The sequence below is a fragment of the Phocoena sinus genome, chromosome 19, assembly GCF_008692025.1.
Source record: "Phocoena sinus isolate mPhoSin1 chromosome 19, mPhoSin1.pri, whole genome shotgun sequence".
Lineage (NCBI taxonomy): Eukaryota > Metazoa > Chordata > Mammalia > Artiodactyla > Phocoenidae > Phocoena > Phocoena sinus.
The window spans coordinates 14,791,785-14,809,538 of NC_045781.1; the positions used below are offsets into that span (position 1 = coordinate 14,791,785).

The window sequence follows — 17,754 nt, forward strand, 5'->3', positions numbered from 1 at the left end:
ATGTTTATTAAGTACTTATGAAGTATCAGGCACTGTTATAAGACCTTTACACATAGTTAAAAAAAAGAAAGCTCTCAGAAGTAAGGGGAAGTATCTGCCACATGGATATATGCATATAGGCACTAGGGAGGGGAACTACATATCAAATTAATGGACAGGTCATACTAAGCAGAAGGAAGCAAATGTTTACAGGTTCTAAAAAATAAAAATGCATTTCACAGAACAAGTGGAAATACCCACTCGTCTTGACCTTGACTTTTAAGTGGGCAGTAGGAATTCATTCCTCCTCCTCATCAGAGCCCTTTTCTTAGTTTGACAAGACTGAGGAAGAAGGAAATCTTAAGACAATATAGGCCTTCCTTGGAGCCCTGCCCACGCCGGCTAAATTAGGGCACGTCACGACCGTATCTGTCCCCACCACCCACCACCCACGCACGCCGCCCAGAGTAAGGAAGAGGAAGGGTACTGACTCTTCCCAGTAATAGAGAAAAGCCAGGGTCACGGTTGTGCGGAGAGGGAATTCCTGGCTCCGAAACCTGCAGGTGGAAAGTGCGGAGCTGTATGAGCAACCGTGCGTGTGTCCGCGTGCGCCCGCCAGAGAATGTAGTGCGCTGGGAATACTCCCAGGAGCCAGCCTGGGGGGCACGTTCAGTTCTAACATTCTTATCCCAAGACGGGTCTGAGTCTTTTTGCTGGGAGTCTTTTCTCTGGCTCTCAGTTACCTGACTGGGGGCCATTTCTCTACGGCTGGCAGAAGATTCAGCCGTGACGCTAGGGTCGGAGTCACCCAGTCCACGGCAACCGACGGTCACACAAGAGGCTCTGCACCCCATTCAGTCACACAAACGCCATCACCCACTAGTTCCAGCCTCACAACCGCACATAGTCCCGATGCCATACCCCGGTACAGTCACGCCCACAGGCACACCACACCGTTACACCTCCGCGGTTCTCACGCCCACTCGGGGCTGAGATGCTGGGCTCCCAACACTCTGAGGTGCTGCAGCGCTTCCCTTCCCTCTCCCTCATCCCCGGGCCGCAACGCCTTTCCTACCGATGGCCAGAACAAATGCTCCGAGCCAGGACTGCTCACCTGGGGCACCGAACCCGTCTCACGGTGATGCCCAGTGGAAGAGAGCGCGCGACACCTCAAGTAAGTCCACAGCCCCCGGAGCCTAACGGGCCGCGCGCGGGGCTTGTTGGGAGCGTAGGCTGCACGCACTGAGTACGCAGGCGCGGCCGAGCCCCAGGGGGCGGAGCGTCATTGAGTGAGCTGCTTTGCGTGGGCTGTGTCGAGTGGGCCCGAGATCCAGTCGCTCCGCAGTGGGGCGGGGTTCTCGGCTCTTTGTCCTGAGGAAGTCGCGGCTGGGCCGGAGCGGGGCGGGGACGGACTACAGGCGCATTAAAGAGGGATGTGTATGCGAAAATAGGACTCTCCGCGGGGCCAACCGGAGAGGTCCATGACCAAGGACAGCGCTTGTGTATCTGTCTTCGGAGTGGTTCCGGATGCGATTTTTTTCATTGAATGTGGCTGGTTGTGTTTGAGATGGTGCGACTGCTGGGATTGGAATGCGGTTTATGAAGATTTTATGACTGGAATTGTGTCGGGCTGTGTCGGACTGAGAATGTTGTGAGGGCCTGTGAGATAGTGGAGCTGACTGTGAGTGCATGAGGTTGCGTTTCTGTGAACGTGTCTGTAATTGAGCATTTCTGTGGCTCGGTTTTGATAGATTTGTTTTCCTTGGGCCTTCTTTGCAGACCCTGGATGTGAGTCACTCAGTGTGTGTCTTAGAAACGACCTGCCTGATTGTGTGGCGAGTGTGTGTGCTTCTGGTATGTTCCTGCAGGACTGAGGAGGTGGCTATCTGGATGATTGGATGTGACCAGGAGCCTCATTCTCCTCAGCTCTGAAGAGGGAAAGGAATATTGCATCTTCAAGGAGCATCAACTTTACTGAAGGATTTAGTGAAAAAACGGATTTTTCTGGGAAATCATTTCACATTTAATCACAGGTTTCTTATGGAGAAAAATGGAAATAAGCATTACTTTAAAAATAAGATTTCAAAGGAAATTTCGGCATAGAGTAGTTGATTTGCTTCTGCCCCAAATTCCCATGAGTGGGCTTTCCCTCTCATGGGAAAGGGGGTTTTGTTAGGAAGATTTAAGAAGCCCTAGTCTATGCAAAAACATCTTTACACAAAAGAGAAGCAGTATGGCTAGAGCAGACAGTCCAGGATTAGGAAGTCAGATATCTTGAGTCCTGGATTAGACACTATTTTCCCTATGTTCAAGGAGGGCAAGAAAGACTCAAAGCATGAGTCCATACTGACATTACTAATTCAAATTTAACATTACAGAATTTTATTCTTACTTTTTATTTTATATTTCTGCTTCTTTTCTCTAACAGAAATCCTAGTTCCTAGTAATATTAACATATTTATTTATTTCCCTTAGCCTAGAATTGCTATAAAATAGTTTAAAATTGTAATCAATATTCTAACAATCAAGCCAGTAAATATAATTTTAGACTGTAGTTCTTTTAAAGCAGGGGTTGGCAAGCTATAGCCTGCAGGCCAAATCTGGCCTGCCACCTGTTGTATAGCTAGTGAGTGTCTATGGTGTCTGTGTTTTTTTAATGGTTTAAAAAATCAACGATAATAATCAAGAATATTTCATGAGGTGTGAAAATTATATATTTCAATTTGGGTCCTACACAAAGTTTTATTGGGACATAGCCATCCTCCTTTATGTATTGTCTATGGCTACATTTGAACTACAAGGGCAGAATTGAGAAGTTAGTGTAGACTGAATGGCCTGTGGATTCTCATTATTCATGGTAGTTATATTCTATAAAGTTGTTGCAAACACTGAATTAGTGAACTGTTGCTCCTAGCAGAGAAACAAAGTTAGTTTCCTATAAACATCTGGTCACAACATTTTCCTCAACCAGTCAATACATAACATTGTTTTATGTGTTTCTATTTAAAGACACTTTTTATATGTTATTGATTTATTGACACTGAACTCAAGGCCAACAACAGCATAACTCATTCCTGAATGAAGTTTATCTAACACATGTATTGTCTCTGTAAGGCACATCTCTGTAATCCTTCTTGCCCTCAGGAACACTAGACAGCACTTCAGCGTAAACTTGGGGACCATTTTAAACAGCAAAATCATCAACAAAAAGCACAAAGATGAGGGACTTCCCTGGTAGTCCAGGGGGTAAGACTGTGCTCTCAATGCAGGGGGCCAGGGTTCAATCCCTGGTCGGGGAACTAGATCCTGCATGCATGCCACAACTAAAGATCCCACATACCACAACTAAGACCCAGCACAGCCAATAATAATAATAATTAATAAATAAATTTTTTTAAAAACAAAAATGAGAGGAATAAAGTAATACTAACCACACTGAGAAAAGGATACTTGTTTATGGTATAAGAACAGAAACAAGGGCTTCCCTGGTGGCACAGTGGTTAAGAATCCACCTGCCAATGCAGGGGACACAGGTTCCAGCCCTGGTCTGGGAAGATCCCACATGCCGTGGAGCAACTAAGCCCATGCGCCGCAACTACTGAGTCTGCGCTCTAGACCCCGCAAGCCACAACTACTGAGCCTGTGTGCCACAACTACTGAAGCCCGCGTGCCTAGAGTCCATGCTCCACAAAAAGAGAAGCCACCGCAATGAGAAGCCCGCACACCGCAATGAAGAGTAGCCCCCATTCACCGCAACCAGAGAAAAGCCCGTGCTCAGCAACGAAGCCCCAACGCAGCCTAAAATAAAATAAATTAATTAGAAAAAAGAACCGAAACAAGAAGGCAGAGGGTCCCCTATTTGACTTCAGCTGAGAACATGTGTGTCGGGAGACTCATTGGTCATCAATTTTCACATGCCAACGAATGACTAAAAAGGTTCTGGGAGTATTGACTCTGGGGTTACAAATGAATTTTAGCGAGTAGGTTAGTTTGCAAATATGGAATCTGCAAATAATAAGGATAGACTGCATTTACTATCTGGCCTTTTACAGAAAAAGCTTGCTGTCTCCTGTTTTAGAGTGTATCCTTCTTAATTATAGAGTGTTTAAAAACTACTTGAAATAATTCTTTTCCTGTGCCATCAATAAATTCCATAATTAATTATAACCCATTAAATAAATTAAAATCCATAAACAAGAGAAAAAGAAGAATGCCAGCTAATAAGTTTGTTTTACATGGCTGTGAACTCTGCTTCAAGTACATTTACAATATTTGGATTTGATGAAGATTTTTGTATAGAATGATGTTTTCCTTTAAGTTCACATTCATTTCTATTGTCTTCTCTCATGTCACCTATCATCTGCAGTTAGGTAAGATAGTGACATTGTTAAAATGGATACATCTTCATGGCATGAAGGCTAGCCATTGGTAGGATAATATTATAACACAATTTATCAGGCAATACTGAGTTTTCTTTGAAGTCAGTCTCTATCTGATTTTTCCCAATGCTTAATGTTTGCCTTGCCTGCTGCTGACCAGCACTTCTGCTTCTTTACAGAGCCTTGACACTCATAGTGCCACTTGCATTGGTAGAACAAGGTGCCCAGAGAATAGCTTTTCCAAAGCTGGGCAATAGCTGGGTGAATGAGTCCTAATTAAAGAAGATGTGCTGGTAGTTTTTGTGCATCCTCAAATGTATTTCTACTGGTCACTCTCCAGGGAGGGAGGGCACTGTTGCACTGCTCACTCCTTAGGTGTAGATTGCCTAGACTAAACCTCATATTTGCTCACTAAAGAGCTCTGCATCCCATTTCAGTGTGTGTGTGTGTGTCTGTGTGTGTGTGCGCATACGCGTGTGTGTGTGTTCCCCACACCGCCAAGCAATTCTCGGACACCAGATGGGTGTCCTGCAATTGGACTCAATTCTGATTCTGTGTACCTAGAGATAGTGTCAGATCCCAGAGGTTAAGGACCCAGTCCTACACCTCCCCACCCCCAACTTCAGATGCCAGTTGCAGGCATCTGGCACCCAGGTTATCACCTGTGCCTCTGACCAACGGGTTATAGATTGGAGATTCGAACAACCCCTCCTTGGGTTTGATTAATTTGCTAGATCAGCTAACAAAACTTGCAGGAACATTTTACTTGCTGGATTACTGGTTTATTATAAAACAATATAACTCAGGAACAGCCAGCTGAAGGAGATGCATAGGGAAAGGGCACATAGCTTCCATGCCCTCTCTGAATCTCCATGTGTTCTTGCACCACTATCCCTGAATCTCCACGTTTTCACCAAATCAGAAGCTCTCTGAACCCCATCCTTTTGGGTTTTTATGGAAGTTTCATTACATAGGCATGATTGGTTAAATCATTGGCCATTGGTGATTGATCCAACCTCCAGCCCTCCTCCCCTCCCTGGAGGTCAGGGGTGTGGGACTGAAAGTTCTGACCCACTAATCACATGGTTGGTTCTGGCAACCAGCCTGTAGCCTTAGGTGTGGTCCATAAGTTACCTCATTAACATACCAAGAGACATCTTGATCACTTTCAGCACAGGATATTCCAAGGGTTTTAGGAGCTCTGGTGCCAGAAACAGGAAAAAGACCAAATATTTGTTTCTTATTATAAATCACAATATCACACTTACTCTCCAACGTCATTGTTGCCATGAGCAGGTATGTTTCTGAGTGTGAAGTGCTACTCAGAACTGGCAGGACAAGGCATTCTCTTAGTGACTTCAAAGCCTATGAGAAATTGCAGGGAATTCCCATTGCGGTCCAGTGGTTAGGACTCTGCATTTTCACGCCGAGGGCGCAGGTGGATCCCTGGTTGGGGAACTAAGATCCCTCAAGCCACAATACGCAGCCAAAAAAAAAAAAGAGAGAAATTGCAAATGTATTCGTATCTTTACTGCAAATTCTCACATATTATTTAATGCAATGAAAGAAAGCAATAACAAACAGTTGAACATAGCAATGGAAAATGGATATGAATAGGCAACTAATAAAAGAAAAAATGCTGCTAATAAACACACAAACTTAATCAAGTTAGTGAGAAGAAATATCTCAAAAGAAATAGTTAAAATGAATTTTTTTTAATTAGGAAGAGAAAATTTTAAAAGATGTAGAATACCAAGGTAGGCATAGAAGTAGAAAACAGCCATACTCATGAGCACTGTTTAGTAACATGTCTCAAAGGCCAGTGATTCAACTTTTAAGAAGTTATCCTAAGGAAAATTGGGACAAATGAACAAAAATATGTGTGAATGCTTGTTCGCCACAGCATTGTTTATAATACTGGAAGTAATATCTGATCAGGGAAGTAGTTAACTTTGGGGGTCCCAATATAAACTATTAATCTAGACAAAAGATACTATATATAGATTTGTCTGGAGATGAATGATGTATAAGTATATATGATTTACAGATTAAATTAGATTGTGCAAATCACCTAGACGAGAATGACCTTTATTATGTTCTCAGGGAAAAATTTACTTCCTAGATATCCACAATAAAAGAAAAGAGTAATGAATCTATTTGGTATATTATAAAATCTATTCATGTAATCAGTGTTTAAATGTCACTTGAAATTTTCTTATATATTATGAATAACACACTTAAAATAACATAATGAACATTTAATTTATTGCATACCCTTAATAAATATGCAATTTAATGGATAAATAATTTTTTTGTACTGGATGTGGCTCTTTATTTTATACCTACATATTGATACATTTTCCCTTGATAGGGAAGTGGTGTCATTCTTTCTAATGTAAGGAAAAGTTAAATATTTGACATTGTTCATAGTCCCTGGAAAAGAAAATGTGACTCCATCTTCTGCTTGGTTTTTTTAGGTTTTGAATTATATCCTGGCCTGAAATTCATTTCATACAGAAAATGACTGCAAAGCTTCATTTTGCAAATAGATGATGCCTTCAGTGCATTCTTTCTCTAGCCTCTGTGCTGGAAGAGGGGCCGAGGAGGAGGTTACCAAAGCATAATTAAGGTATCAGGAAGATGAGCTTCCTAGCATTTTAGAATAAACCTGGGCTACAGGCAGAATTTTTGGCTTCTTGCAAGTAGAAAATACACTTGTGTTCTCTTGTGAGCCTAGAAGATGAGTCAAACTTACCTTATTAGAGATTTTTCCCATTTCTCTGTTCAGGAAACCACCTGCTTTCTTGTCTGTATTTCTCCTCTAATGGAGGTATACCAATATAAAGAAAAATTAAACTGACTTGACTTGATGCCTCTGCTGCAATTTGGACCATTATTTTTCCTCTGATACAACAGTTTTCTCAGCCTAAATACCATTTCAGGCCAAGTGATTCATAAACAAAAACATAATCTCAAACTATGTAGGAATATGAGTGCATATTGGCTGTTTAGGCCAAGGCAGTGAGATACCACAGAGAGAGAAAGAAAGCTCTTCGGTTTGGGACTGTGGATTTCAGGTTGGTGGTCATGGTGGGAAATTTCAGCAATTGGTTTCTGAGCTAACATAGCATATTGTTCATCTATAGCTATTTGAGAATCCTTGGAGATTTGCTGGAGAGGGATGACAAGCGGCCATTCATTGTGTTCAAGTACAGATAATTGTTACCACTCTGCTTCCTTTAGATTTTAGTACTTAGAAAAGCAAACCGCATCTTTTATCTTGTAGACAAATCTATGACCAAAATTCCAGTGTCCCTCCTATGCATTGCAGAGCACTGGCTCTAGGCACTTGGGCTTCAGTAGTTGCAGCATGCAGGCTCAGTGTTTGCAGCACATGGGCTTAGTTGCTCCGTGGCATGTGAGATCTTCCCAGACCAGGGATCATACCCGTGTCCCCTCCATTGGCAGGTGGATTCTTAACCACTGTGTCACCAGGAAAGTCCCTTTTTTATTTTATTATTATATTTTATTTTGGCTACACTGCACAGCTTGTGGGATCTTAGCTCCCTGACCATAAACTGAACCCCGGCTCTCAACAGTGAAAGAGCCACATCCTAACCACTGGACCGCCAGGGAAGTCCCTATTTTAACTATTTTAAAGTGTACCATTAAGTGGCATTCACAATGTTGTGCTTCCATCACCAACATCTAGCTCCAGGACATTTCATCATCACCCCCACCCCACCCCCAAACAAAAAAATCCCATATACCCATTACATAGTCACTTCCCATTCGCTACTTCCCTCCAACCACTGGCAACCACTAACGTATATTCTGTGTCTATGGATTTCTTTTGATGGTGTTCCGTTAAGTCCCAGACTGGATAATTTCAAACGAGGTGTCTTCTACAATAGTTCACTGATTCTTTCTTTTTATTGGTCTACTCTGCTATTGAAGATCTCTATTAAATCCTTAAGTTCAGACATTGTATGCTTTAGTGCTAGGATTTTTTTTTTTATGATTTCTGTTTCTTTGTTGAACTTCTCATTTTGTTCATACATTGTTTTCCTAATTTAGTTTAGTTGTCTGTCTGTTCTTGTAGTTTGCTGAACTTCTTTAAGATGATTATTTTGAATTCATTTTCAGAGTTCATAGATCTCCATTTCTTTAGGGTCAGTTATTGGAGCTTTATTCGTTTCCTTTAGTGGTGTTATGTTTACCTGACTTTTTGTGATCCTTGTATCCTTGAGTTGGTAACTGCACATTTGATTAAATGGTCTTCTCTTCCAGACTTTACATCTTTGCTTCAGCAAGGAAAGAACTTCACTAGTTTACTCAGCTTGGGGTACTGGATTGGTGAGCTGGTAGCATCCCTGAGCAGCTGGGGCTTGCAATCAGGGTCTCTAGATGGGTGAGGCCACTGCCCATGCTCTGAGGTCAGGGGTTGCCACTGCCTAGGCTCTGCTGTTGGGTGGAGTCACTAGCTGGGCTCTGCAATCACTTCTGGTCACATGGGGGTATCAGGCTGTGTTCCCTGACAGGGCAGTGCCACTGGTTGGCTTCTGTGCTTGGGCAGGGTGGCAGGCTGTGCTCTGAACTGATCTTGGTTGGCTGGGCCTCAGGTTATGCTTCCTGACTAGATGCTGCTACTGGCTGCAGTCTAAGTTCAGGTAGGGCCATAGGCCGGGCTTCATGGTAGTTTGGGGCCTCAGGCTGTACTCTGCAATCAGCAGGAGCTGCAGATTGTGCCCCAAAGTTGGGTGGGGCTTCAGGCTGGGCTTTGTGACTAGGCACACTATTGGCTGTGCTCCACTATTGGGCATGGTCACTGGACAGGCTCTCTGGTCAGGCAGGGATTCCTGTTGTACCCCACAGTTGGGTGGGTCTGGAAACTGTGCTCCATGGTTAGGCTGGGTCATTGTTCAGGCTCCGTGACTGGGTGGGGCCACAGCCTATGCTTTGCAATTGGGTGGCGTCACTGGCTGAGCTCCCTGCCTAGGCAAGGACCCAGGCTGTTTTCAGTAATTGGGCAGGGTTGTGGTCTGGGATCTGCTACTGGGTGGAGGTGTAGGCTGGGCTCTGTGGTTGGGCCATAGGATGTGCTCTGCAGCTGCTGAGCATCTGTGGCTATACTCCCCAGAGGAATGGAACTAGATGCTATGCTCAGCTGTTTGGTGGTACTGTTAGTTTGCAACCCTGCCTAGGTAGGCCAAAGGATATGCTCTGTGGGTCCTAGGTGTCTGTGGTCAGGCTTCCTGGTGGGGTGAGACTGGTAACTATGCTTAGCAGTTCCTCTCCTGCCTGAGTGGAGCCACGGAATGGGCTCCATGGCCAATACAGCTCATTGGCTGGCGATCCAAATCAGGTAGAACTGCTGACTGAGCTCCCTGGCCATGGGACCACTAGCTCAGTTTTACAGGTGGGCAAAGCTACTAGCTAGGATCTTTGCTCAGGCACTGCTGTAAGCAGGAATACAGTCTGTAAAGATCTAAATGCTGGTTGCTTCTTTGTCCACCTCCCTTCTTCATCTCTATCTGATCACTTGTGGTAGAACTCTATAGGCTCCCCCAGTGAATCCCATGAGGTAAGACCTGAGTGGTTTTCCTGGAAAGTGTCCTACAATGCTGGGGAAGCTACATGTCCACCTTGGGTCCTCTTTTTCCCAATGGAATAACTGTAGGTCTGGGGGGTCCTCCTTGGTAGAGTGTTGTGCTGGCCCGGGGGAGGAGCAATGTGGTCAAAAGGAAGCCACTCTTCTTACCCTTCTATTGTGGTTCTTCTCATTCTTTGTGATCAAGCAGGGGTACTTCAGCTCAACCCTGGGTTCTGGGATTTTCAAAATAGTGTCTTGTCTATGGATAGTTTCTGGTTGGTCTTCTTGTGAGGGGGATTGAAGTTGGGAATGATCGATGATGCCATCTTATGTGCCCAGTCTCTAAAATGTTCAGTTTCCAAGAAAAAATTGTGACACATGCAGAGAAACAAGAAAGTGTGACCCATACACAGGAAAAAAGCTAAAAACAGAAAATTTCACTAATAAGGTTCAGACAAAAACTTCAAAGTAGCCATTATAAATATCTCAAAAGAACTAAGTTAAACCATACTTAAAGAAGTAAAGGAAGTTATGATGAAAATGTCTTACAAAAATAGACAACCCTCAGAACGCAGAAAATATTTGCAAATGAAGCAACCGACAAAGGATTAATCTCCAAAATTTACAAGCAGCTCATGCAGCTCAATATCAAAAAAACAAACAACCCAATCCAAAAATGAGCAAAAGACCTAAATAGACATTTCTCCAAAGAATATATACAGATTGCCAACAAACACATGAAAAGAATGCTCAACATCACTAATCATTAGAGAAATGCAAATCAAAACTACAATGAGGTATCACCTTATACCAGTCAGAATGGCCATCATCAAAAAATCGACAAACAATAAATGCTAGAGAGGGTGTGGAGAAAAGGGAACCCTCTTGCACTGTTGGTGGGAATGTAAATTGATGCAGCCACTATGGAGAACAGTATGGAGGTTCCTTAAAATACCAAAAATAGAACTACAATATGACCCAGCAATCCCACTGCTGGGCATATACCCTGAGAAAACGATAATTCAAAAAGAGTCATGTACCAGAATGTTCACTGCAGCTCTATTTACAATAGCCCGGAGATGGAAGCAACCTAAGTGTCCATTGGCAGATGAATGGATAAAGAAGATGTGGCACATATATACAATGGAATATTACTCAGCCATAAAAAGAAACGAAATTGAGCTATTTGTAAGGAGGTGGATGGACCTAGAGTCTGTCATACAGAGTGAAGTAAGTCAGAAAGAGAAAGACAAATACCATATGCTAACACGTATATATGGAAGTTAAGAAGGAAAAAAAATGTCATGAAGAACCTAGGGGTAAGACAGGAATAAAGACAGAGACCTACTAGAGAATGGACTTGAGGATATGGGGAGGGGGAAGGGTAAGCTGTGACAAAGTGAGATAGTGGCATGGACATATATACACTACCTAATGTAAAATAGATAGCTAGTGGGAAGCAGTGCATAACACAGGGAGATCAGCTCGGTGCTTTGCGACCACATAGGGGGTGGGATAGGGAGGGTGGGAGGGAGGGAGATGCAAGAGGGAAGAGATATCGGAACATATGTATATGTATAACTGATTGCCTTTGTTATAAAGCAGAAACTAACACACCATTGTAAAGCAATTATACTCCAATAAAGATGTAAAAACAAAAGATGTGGCACATATATACAATGGAATATTACTCGGCCATAAAAAGGAACGAAACTGAGTTATTTGTAGTGAGGTGGATGGACCTAGAGTCTGTCACACAGAGTGAAGTAAGTCAGAAAGAGAAAAATAAATACCATATGCTAACACACATATATGAAATCTAAAAAAAAAAAGGTTCTGAAGAACCTAGGGGCAGGACAGGAATAAAGATGCAGATGTAGAGAATGGACTTGAGGACACGGGGAGGGCGAAGGGTAAGCTGGGACGAAGTGAGAGAGTAGCATGAGCATATATACACTACCAAATGTAAAACAGACAGCTAGTGGGAAGCAGCTGCATAGTACAGGGAGATCAGCTCGGTGCTCTGTGACCACCTAGAGGGGTGGGATAGGGAGGGTGGGAGGGAGATGCAAGAGGGAGGAGATATGGGGCTATATGTATATGTATAGCTGATTCACTTTGTTATAAAGCAGAAACTAACACATCATTGTAAAGCAATTATACTCCAATAAAGTTGTTAAAAAATAGATAATATAAATAAAGAGAAAGAAATAAGAAAGCCAAATGGAAATTCTGGAGTTGAAAATAACAATAATCAAAATTAAAAATTTACTAGAGTGGCTCAGTAATTGGTGAAGAAGGAATTAGCAAACTTGTAGATTGAGAGAGATCTAACAATCCAAAGAACAGAGAGAGAAATGAAGAAAAGTAGACAGTGCCTCAGAGAAATATGGGACACTAGTAAGAGCACCAAAATATGCATAATGTGAGTAACAGAAGGAAAGGAGAGAAGGAAAAGAGCAGAAATATATTCAAAGAAATCACAGAAGAAAAATTCCTAAATTTGATGAAAAACATGAATTTACACAGCCAAGAAACTTAATGAACTGCAAGATGGTTAATCACAAAGATATCGACACATAGAAACATCATAATAGAAACACTGAAAGCTAAACACAAAGAAATCTATTGAAAGCAACAGAGCAAACCAACTTGTAATGTATAAGAGAACACCAATAAGATGAATAGCTGACTTTTCAATAGAACAAATGGAGAACAGATAAAAACTGAGAGATTTATTTATTAGCAGATACACCTTATAAGAAATACTACAGGGGGACTTCCCTGGTGATCCAGTGGTTAGGACTCCGTGCTCCCAATGAAAGGGGCCCGGGTTCGATCCCTAGTCAGGGAACTAGATCTCGCATGCTGCAACTAAGAGCCCACATGCCGCAACTAAAAGATCCTGCCCGCATGCCACAACTAAAAGATCCTGCCCGCGTGCCACAACTAAAAAGATCCTACATGCTGCAACGAATATCCCACATGCACCAACTAAGACTCGGCACAGCCACATAAATAAATAAATATTTTTTAAAAGATAAGAAATACTACAGGAAGCTTTTCAGGTTAAAAGCAAGTGACCTCATACAGTAATTCAAATCCACATGAAAAAAACAAAGAGTACCAGTAAAGATAATTACATAATTATAAAAGTATATAAATGCATATTTCTTTTCTATTCTTCTCTTTACTCATTTAAAAAACAATTGAATAAAACAATATGTATATAATAGTATTTAGGACCTATAACATATAGAAATATATTTGCCAGTAACAGCACAAAGAAGGTGAATGGGAGCAAAGATGTACCAGTCTAAGGAAACAACACCCAATAAAGGGTGGAAACTCAAATCCACAGGAACAAATGAGACCCATAAATGGTCAACAAGGTTACTATAGCAAACTCTATAAATATATACTTCTTCTTTCTTACCTCAGCTTCTTTAATAACCATAAAATCATGTAAAGCAATAGTTAAAATAATGTATTGTGGGTTATGTAGCATATATAAGTATAATATGTATAACAATATAGCAAAAAGAGCAGGAGAGGGAGGGACTTCCCTTATGGTGCAGGGGTTAAGAATCTACCTGCCAGTGCAGGGGACACAGGTTCGATCCCTTGTCCGGGAAGATCCCACATGCTGTGGAGCAACTAAGCCTGTGTGCCACAACTGCTGAGCCTGTGCTCTAGAGCCCGTGAGCCACAACTACTGAAGCCTGCACACCCTAGAGCCCATGCTCCGCAACAAGAAAGGCCACCACAATGAAAAGCCCATACACCGAACGAAGAGAAGTCCCCACTCGCAGCAACAAAGATCCAATGCAGCCAAAAGTAAATAAAATAAAATAAATAAATTTACACAAAAAAAGAGGGAGAAGGAATAGAGCTATATAGGAGTAACATAACTATATCTCTAAATATGAAATAGATTCTGATAATGTAAGATATGTATGGTAAGCCCTAGAGCAATCACCAAGAAAATAACTTTTAAAATACGGTAAAAAAAAAAAAAAAATCATTGAAAGAGGGCTTCCCTGGTGGCACAGTGGTTGAGAGTCCGCCTGCCGATGCAGGGAACATGGGCTTGTGCCCCGGTCCAGGAAGATCCCACATGCCACGGAGCAGCTGGGCCTGTGAGCCACGGCCGCTGAGCCTGCACGTCCAGAGCCTGTGCTCTGCAAAGGGAGAGGCCACAACAGTGAGAGGCCCACCTACCGCAAAAAAAAAAAAAAAATCATTAAAAGAATTTAAATGTTATGTTAGAAAATATTCACTTAATGCAAAAGAAAGAATAATAATAAAGGAACAAAAAGGGCATAAGACATAGAAAACAAGGCAGCAGTAAATGCAACAATATCAATAACATTAGATGTGAATGAATTAAACAATCCAATCAAAAAGCTGAGATTGTCAGACGGTATTTATTTTTTAAAGATCCAACTATATGCTGTCTACCTGAGCTACACTTTCGATTTAAAGATACAAAAAAGTTAGTTGTAAACCAACCATAACAAAGCTAGATTGGCTATACTAATACCAGTCAAAGATAGAGTAAAACATGGGAATTCCCTGTTGGTCCAGTGGTTAAGACTCTGTGCTTTCACTGCCATGGGGCCAGGGTTTGATCCCTGGTCAGGGAACTAAGATCCCACAGGCCCCACGCATGGAAAAAAAAAAAAAAGTAAAACAAAAATGTTACTAGAGATAAAGAGGGACAATTTATTATGATGAAAGGGGGCTTCCCTGATGGCACAGTGGTTAAGAATCTGCCTGCCAATGCAGGGGACACAGGTTTGAGCCCTGGTCTGGGAAAATCCCACGTGCCGCAGAGCAACTAAGCCCGTGCACCACAACTACTGAGCCTGCGCTCTAGAGCCTGCGAGCCACAACTACTGAGCCTGCAAGCCATAACTACTGAAGCCTGTGCGCCTAGAGCTTGTGGTGCTCTGCAACAAGAGAAGCCCCCACAATGAGAAGCCCATGCACCACAACGAAGAGTAGCCCCCATTCACCGCAACTAGAGAAAGTCCGCGTGCAGCAACAAAGACCCAACGCAGCCAAAAATAAATAAAATAAATATTTTTAAAAATTGTATCTATGTTAAAAGGGTCAATCCATCAGGAAGATATAACAATTTGAAACGCATAAGCACCTAATAATAGAGTCCTTAAATACATGACTTAAAAATTAGAAAAAATGAAAAGAGAAATACACAATTCAACAATAACAGTTGGAGAATGCAATACCCCATTTTCAATAATGGATAGAAAAACTAAGTAGAAGATCAGCAAGGAAATGGAGGACTTGCACAACACTGTACACTGACTAAACCTAACAGACATCTATAGAATACACCATCCAACAATTCTGGAATACATATTCTCCCCAAGTATACATGGAATTTTCTACAGGGCAGACCACATGCTGGGTTATAAAATAAGCCTCAATAAATGTAAAAGGATTGAAATCATGTGCGTCATGTTCTCTGATTACAATGGAATGAAATTAAAAACGAATAACAGGGGACTTCCCTGGTGGCGCTGTGGTTGGGAGTCCGCCTGCCAGGGCGGGGGACACGGGTTCAGGCCCTGGTCCGGGGGGATCCCACATGCCACGGAGCAGGTAGGCCTGTGTGCCACAACTACTGAGCCTGTGCTCTAGAGCCTGTGAGCCACAGCTGCTGAGCCCGTGTGCCACAACTGCTGAGCCTGCGCGCCTGGAGCCCGTGCTCTGCAACGGGAGAGGCCACCGCAGTGAGAGGCCCGCGCACGCAGCGAGGAGTGGCCCCTGCTCGCCGCAACTAGAGAAAGCCCGCGCACAAAAACAGAGACCCGATACAGCCAAAAATAAATAAAAAAAAAAAAAAAAAAAAAAAAAAAACGAATAACAGAAGAAAATTTGGGAAATTCACAAATATGTGGAAATTAAAGAACACACTCCTAAAGAATCAATGGACCAAAGAAAAAAACTCACAAAGGAAATTAGCAAGTACTTTGAAATAAATGAAAATGAAGACACAGCCTACCAAACTTACAGGAAGCAGCTAAAGCTAATAGCATTAAAATGCATATATTAAAAAAAAAAGATCTGAAATCAGTAATCTAAAGTTCTGGACTTCCCTGGTGGTTAAGAATCCACCTGCCAATGCAGGGGACACGGGTTCGAGTCCTGGTCCATGAAGATCCCACATGCCATGGAGCAACTAAGCCCATGCACCACAACTACTAGAGCCTGCTCTCTAGAACCTGTGAGCCACAACTCCTTAGCCCGTGTGCCACAACTACTGAAGCCCACGCCCCTAGAGCCCCTGCTCCACAACAAGAGAAGCCATAGCAATGAGAAGCCTGCGCACCACAACGCAGAGCAGCCCCTGCTCGCCGCAACTAGAGAAAGCCCGGGCGCAGAAACGAAGACCCAACACAGCCTAAATTAAAAAAAAAAAAAAAATCTAAAGTTCTACCTTATGACACTGGAAAAAGAAGAGCAAACTAAATGTACAAGAAACAAAAGAAAGGAAATAAAGATTAGAGTGGAAATGAATGAAATAGAGAATAGAAAAACAAAAGTGAAAATCAACAAAAATAAAATGTTGGTGGGCTTCCCTGGTGGCACAGTGGTTGAGAGTCCGCCTGCCTATGCAGGGGACGCGGGTTCGTGCCGCGGTCCGGGAAGATCCCACATGCCCCGGAGCAGTTAGGCCCGTGAGCCATGGCCGCTGAGCCTGTGCATCCTGAGCCTGTGCTCCGCAACGGGAGAGGCCACAACAGTGAGAGGCCTGCGTACCACAAAAATAAATAAATAATAAAAAATAAAATGTTGGTTCTTTGAAAAGATCAACCAAATTAACGAACTCTTACCTACATTGACTAAGAAAAAGGAAAGACTCAAATTACCAAAATCAGGAATGAAAAAGAGGACATCATTATTGACCATACAAAAGTTTTTTTAAATTATAAAGGAATACTATGAACAATTATATACCAATATATTAAATAACTGAGGTGAAATGGGAACATACTTAGAAAGACATAAAGTACTGACTGAAGAAGAAACAGAAAGTCTGAATAGTTTCATAAAAAATAAAGAGATTGAATTAGTAATTTAACCACTACCCAAAGAGAAAAGACTGGGCTGAGAGACTCGCCTTCACTGGTGAATTCTACCAAACTTGTAGAAAATTACAACCAATTCTTCACAAACTCTTCCAAAAAATAGAAGGGGAGGTTATACTTCCCAACTTTGCTTTAAGTCCAATATTAGCCTAATTTCAAACCAGAAAAAGACATCACAAGGAACAAATTCTACAAATCAGTATCTGTTATGAATATGATGCAAAACTCCTCAACAAAGTATTACCAGACCAAATCCAGCTATACATATACACCATGACCAAGTGGAATTTATCCTGGGAATGCAAGATTGGTTTAACATTCAAAAATCCATTAATGTAGTACACCATATCAATGAAATAAAGGATAAAAAAGTCCCAATCATCTCAGTAGATGCACAAAAAGCATTTGACAAAATCCAGTTCCCCTTCATGACAAAAATACTAAACAAACCAGGAATAGAAGGGATTTTTTTTCAACCTGATAATGTTCTTCTACAAAAAATTCACAGATAACATCATATTTAATGCCAAAAGACTGGATGCTTTCCTCCTAAAAGTAAGAACAAGATAAGGATGTCTATTCTCACCACTTCTGTTTGACATTGTACTGGAGGTTATAGGTACAGCAATTAGGCAAGAGAAAATAAAATAAGAATAAAAGGGAAGAAGTAAAACTATCTGTTTGA

The 17,754-nt window shown here is 42.1% G+C and overlaps 1 protein-coding gene across 4 annotated transcripts in view; it reads right to left on the reverse strand.

The window, feature by feature from the left end:
• The window catches only part of ZFP82 (ZFP82 zinc finger protein), a 31,948-nt gene extending 26,243 nt beyond the window's left edge, over nucleotides 1-5,705 (reverse strand). Inside the window, exon 1 of one of the 4 annotated variants that reach the window (XM_032614574.1) lies at nucleotides 1,094-1,223. The gene's annotated coding sequence lies outside the window, so the exon portion shown is untranslated. Of the gene's footprint in view, nucleotides 1-1,093; nucleotides 1,224-5,626 lie in introns of those variants that run through there. The other 3 variants (XM_032614575.1, XM_032614576.1, XM_032614577.1) reach the window with 3 other exon arrangements.
• Between the last annotated feature and the right edge of the window lie 12,049 nt (nucleotides 5,706-17,754).